The sequence below is a fragment of the Electrophorus electricus genome, unplaced genomic scaffold (assembly GCF_041902795.1).
Source record: "Electrophorus electricus isolate QZ-2024a unplaced genomic scaffold, ASM4190279v1 Scaffold74, whole genome shotgun sequence".
Lineage (NCBI taxonomy): Eukaryota > Metazoa > Chordata > Actinopteri > Gymnotiformes > Gymnotidae > Electrophorus > Electrophorus electricus.
The window spans coordinates 246,030-252,029 of NW_027658791.1; positions in this window are offsets into that span (position 1 = coordinate 246,030).

Genomic DNA, 6,000 nt, shown 5'->3' on the forward strand with positions numbered 1-6,000 from the left:
CATGGCTTCTAAAAGAAGAGGCTGTGGTCAGGGTGGAGTGAGTCTTTGATAACCAAGATTGTTGTTGTTTTGGCCTTCGAATAGACAATGGCATTACCCAGTGTCAGGTCTTTCTCAGTAAACTGCAGAGAATGATATAGAGGGCAAGAAATGGTCAAGCAAAGTTTTATTGGGTGTGTGTCTGTAAAAAACACTACAGCTCTCTGATACATTTTTGGTTCAAGATTTAATCATCATGCAAATGATTGTGATTAATGCTTTGTCTGTTTAATTCAAATATTATACTATAAACCTAATATTTTAATAGGGTTGGCAACTTTCTAGATCCGATTACTACATGTGTGTGAAGTACAGGTGCTGTAGCTATACGGTATACAATTGTCCACAGTAGCCTAATTATAATATATACAACAAAAAATGCATCTAAAATAAACACCAGAAACCTGGACTAAGGGTGATGTACATAAGTGCATTAAATCTAGGTAGGACTGCTCAATAGGTAGGATAACAGCAGAACAATTGTCCCACCATATAAGCAAAATGAGAGCCTGCTAAGGCCGCCAAGAGGGTGCCAAAGACCATGTATTTATTTCTATTTGTTTTTTACCGATGTTATGTCAGTGGCAGCTCAGATTTCTGCATAGGGCCCCACACAGGCTTGGGCCAGCCCTGGTATCACGGTGTCGTGCACTGGAAAACCATCAAGCCTGTTGACTATGCTACCAGTGTTGTTGATGTAACTGTGCAAATAAACTGCAAACACAATTACTTTTAGAAGTATCATCCAGTTTGTTTTCACAATTGCCAAAATGTAATGAATCACAGCCAGTGTTCTAAAACAGAGCTGGAATGTACTCCTGGTTGATGCGCCCTGTTTCTGGTTCCAAAAAAAAAAAAAAAAAATTGGTGGATGAATTTTCAATGAAAGTGCTTCACTCAGCAGCCATTAATGATTCTTATATCCAGTATGAATAAATTTAAATTCCTATCCTTGTATCAGGTGCAGCAATTATGTGTAACAATTGTGAAGCAAAAAAGCAAAAGCAAAATTGTAATATAACAATATAGGTAATATAGAACTTGATCTAATGATATTAATTAGGCTATGCAAATAGCACAACTACTTCGGTAGCACATAATTTCTGCCTGTTGAATAGGCAGTTTTCTGCTTTGCAGATACTTGAAATCTTTTACTAATCTTTCCCCAAATCCAGTAGGAGCTGCCTTTTACATTAACATGCCAGGATACACACTCACTGGATGTTTAATCTTTCTAATGGTTAAGCTATATTCTTATAGTCAAGAAAGATATTTTTTAATTATTAATCAGTTAAAAGGATTTCTTACTGTAGGCCTATTATAAACAACATGGAGGAAATTAAAATAAAAATACTTGAGTTAGACAGTGGACACAGGTTGCTCATAAATCAAGTAACTGAAACTGGATGGACTGCTTAATTATGTAACAACACAACATTTATGGCGACGAAGATGTTTCACACATATACATTCTTACGTGCTGCTGACCTCGATATCCATATTTCACATTGATACTGTAACACTATAGATGAACCTAAACTTCACATTCTCGTCACGTTGATAAGCTTTTTGAAAGTTTGATCATGATCAAAGATCATGATCTTTGTTTTCTAAGTGTGTTTCCAAATTGCCTTTGACTGCTGTATGCCTAATTGCGGCATTTAGCACCTCATTTCGTCTCTAATTTTTGACATGTACTCTTGACATAAGTCTTGCATAAGTGGAAAGTCGATCAGCCCCCGTTTAAAAATGATAAGCTTTTACTGTCATGTTAATAACATCACACACGCGCACGCATAATGCTTCGACTGTCCTACACTTTAAATATCTTTTGCACATTATGGAGGGTGAGCATAGTTACCAGTTCCCTTCATGCAAAAGGGTTGTCTTAGGTTACTGTAAAGTCTAATGCACATTTGGAATTATTAAAAGTAGTTTATAATCAATACGAAATTTTACTGGGAGCCAAAGTAAAGTAGCTAAGATATGATTGATGTGATCAAATTTTCTAGCTCTATTAAAAACTATGGCTGCTGCATTTTGAACTCGCTAGGCACTTTAGGCACTTAATAGCACAGCTAGATAGTAAGGGATTACAGTAGTCCAATATTGAAGCAATAAATGCATGGACTACCTTTTCTGTATTATGTGTGGAGAGCATGCTCCTAATCTTTGAAATGTTTCTAAGGTGGAGAAAGGGGGTCCTAGAAACATTATTTATTTACGTGAGCTTCGAACGAGAGACTGGGATCCATAACTCCAAGATCTTTAACTGTTAGAGAAGATGTGATTGGGAAACCATTGAGGTTCATTGAGTAATTAGAGAGTGGAGACCTAGCTGACTCTGGGCTTAATAGAAACACCTCTGAATGTCTCTGAATGTTAGAAATTAATTAAAAATACTAATGTCAATGTATTTACAACGCATGTATTTAGGACGTAATTTTTTCAATCACAACAAAATATGTTGTTGTATTTTTTGCATTATGCTTACTACAGAATTAACAGTCAACTGTTCAGTGACTTTGCATGCAGAGTTGTAACACTGCTTATTACTAGAACTGTGGCTAGAATCAAAATCAACGCTAGTGTCGTTCCTAAATCCCCAATCAGCTAGTCGTAAAGTTAACATTCAAATAGAAAATAAAGATGCAGACTTCAGAATTAGTTAAAGAGAATAGCTGAGAGAATAGAATAAATTATCCGTTACTACCCCTGTCTTTTATCATCCCTCCATCCCTCCATCCCATGCCATCTTCCTCTATTATTTGCTTTTCTATTTTGTTCTGGTATCTCCTTATCTCTTTTTAAAAAAAACATTGGCCAAAAGACTAACGAAAACACTGACATACTTAAGACCTTTAATATTTTTTTAAAATATAACATTAAAAGGAGAATGTTACTTATTTCACCCTGACTGTCCACTTATATATCTGTTTTGAGTATGATTTTCCTTGTTCAAGTGAAAACAGTAACAAATGTAGCATGTCACAAATATATACATGACTATGTATGAAAAATGAAAGACATCAACATGAAACACTGGAGCTGATTTCAGTTAAGCACCTAATTATGGAAACTATAAAGACTAACATTGTCATAAAAATGTTGTGAAAGTTAATGCTTAGAAGATTACAAGTGGCTAAGACATACCTTGTTATAGGCTGTGCTTACTGATGTACACCAGGTGGACATAGTGTCAAAGCAGAGGGTCTGATGGAGCAGGTGGAACATCAACATTTAAAACAAAAATGAACTGCTTGTATTTAGTGAACTAAATAAAGCATAAGCGTCCTATGCATGGCATACAGATCCCTATAAGCTTTGATAAAATCCATCCTCATGTAAAAGATGTATTGTCCCAATCATAGTAAGTGAAAACTATGACATAAAAAACTTTCTTTACCTAATATAAGCAGGCAATTATCTTTTAATTTGACCTACCCCAGTAAATCACGGTACCTAAGTTGATGAATAACAGGAATAATCACAAACTTCTAATGAAGCAAAGTAATATATAATTACAATTATAAAGGACTAATTTGGTTTGTCTCCCCCAAAGCCATTAGAATGTTCTTTATATAACAGGTGAAAATGACCTACACCAATGTGATATACAAACCAATCCTGCTTTTATTACACAGAAGAGCTGAGCAATTATGGGGAGGCACCCTAAAAAGTTGAGGGTGGAATTACCTGTCAATAAACAAAGTACAGAATAGATAAGCAAAACTATTCTGTTGCATCATCTTTGAAATGACTCTGCAAGGAAAATGTTGATATGAATAAATGCTTGTATTCCTTTCTGATACAAGTCAAAAAATATCTTTAAAGTGGGTCAAACATGAGAACTATGTGCATTCCTTCACAAACATATACAAATCAATGAAAAAATCTCCCCTAATATGTTTATATACACAAGTGTCTGTGGGAGCCCCAAAGCTATATTATGCATTCAAATAACAAAATATATATCACAGTCCCTACAAAAAATGAAAGTAAAAAAGCAAACAAACAACAAAAAGGGGAAAATCATAAATGAAAATATCCCAAAAATAATATACTAATGTCATGTTTGTAAGCAGCCCTGCTTTCCTGCTTCCTAAAATGATGACATATTTTAGGTACTCAGGCCACTGGAAACAAAAATATACACAACAGTTCTTCCACACATTTAGAGGAACCTGATTTTTTTGTTAGATAAATATGTGTCAGTTATGACCGTTAAAAAGACCTGAACAAAAAAAATGTTTGGATTTTTATTTCCTGTCACCTTTCATCACGGGCAACATAAAAATTCACACTACTGCAATATCGCTAACATGTTACTGGCATGCGAATAAGACACCTGAGCACAGAGAGAAACCCAGTGTTATGAGTACAGTTGACATTGGAACTAGCTAGATAGCTCATATTAAGACACTTCTTTGGAGAACACGTGCTAAAGTGTTTTCCCCACAATCTATATGCATAATTTATTTGCCAACTGTGACCAGAGAGAGAACATACCTTACTCACAGCCTAGGACATGCATGGATTTTGATGAGGACTGCATATGCCTGGGATCAATTCAAACACGTCATGACGATGATATAAAACCTGATGAAACAAGCTTGACAAGCAGCAGTTCCGTATTTCCGTGAAAGTATCAAGCACAGATGAAGACGTTTCTATGGTTATCTCGGTTTTATAAATATTAGCCTATAGAGTTGGGCTTAGTACGTGAATAAAAGATGGAATTAAACATGCATAAATTACGGTGTCCTGGAAAACCCATCGTGCTGCAAATACACAAAGCATATTCATCAAAGTGGTAACACACTTTAGAAATGCGGTGCAAATTTAGAAAACGCATACAACTTCAGGAACAAATCCTGTCACAACACAACGGAAGTGCAGTTTCCGGAGGACACGGAAAGGGGTGGACTTCTATGAGATTAGCGTGAAGTCTATTGGAAGTAGTGACAACTGAGTAAAAAGGGTTGTTTTTTTTCCAGTTACCACGGTGTTATCAAGGGTAGGTATGTGATACAGAATGGAAGACTGACCTATTCATGCTCTGCATTCTTGCATATTTATTTATACATAAGGCAGCCTTAAAAAACATGGTATGGAAATCCCATTTAACAAAATATGCACTGTTTTACAGTCAGAGTGAAATAAGTAACATTCTCCTTTTAATATATATATATTTTAAATGTTAAAATACTTAACTATGTCAGTTAAGCTGCCAAAAATGCCCCTTTTGAAATTTGTATTTCTAATGTCACAAGAACACTTTATTGACCTATCTCTGCCTATTCAGCCTATAGAGGTTTAGCACACCCACTTAAATTGCCTTTCTCAGGCATTTCAGCTCTGAGTACCTTTTGAATGAAGCACAATACAGGGCAGCCAATCATAAAGGAGCTCATTTATCTTACATCCGTCTTAAAGGTGCAGTAGCAACAGGTGCCTGTTGAATTCCAAGCGATATCTATAGAGGTTGGAAATTGGTTGTGTAAAAAAAAAAAAAAAACAGGCTGAAAACGAGTCGTTTCCGCTCTGTGAATTGGGAGAAAGGGACAGTGTGTGGAAGCCCAACCCCAGTCATATAGGTTTGCTTCTAACAGTACCATTACCATCACCCACTCTGGTGCACTAGTTTGAGTGTATTAGAACTAGTAGCAATGCTGAAGCATTACATGTATCTATAACACATATTCTGACCATGATGAAGTGATAGGTTTGTTAAGGCAAACTGTGTATGCAATACATGTTGCTTAGGTCAATTGCTCCAATTGTACACAACTCTAAAGCTACACAACTGGACATTAGTTAAAGTCTACACAGTGTCAGTCATGTGAAGTACAACTGAAAGTTCCCCTGTTGTATTCTTCCAACAATCAAGTTCTGCGTAAGTGGGGGCAAAATAATATGAGCTTCACATCAAAGAACATTTTAAACAAATGGACTGTATGT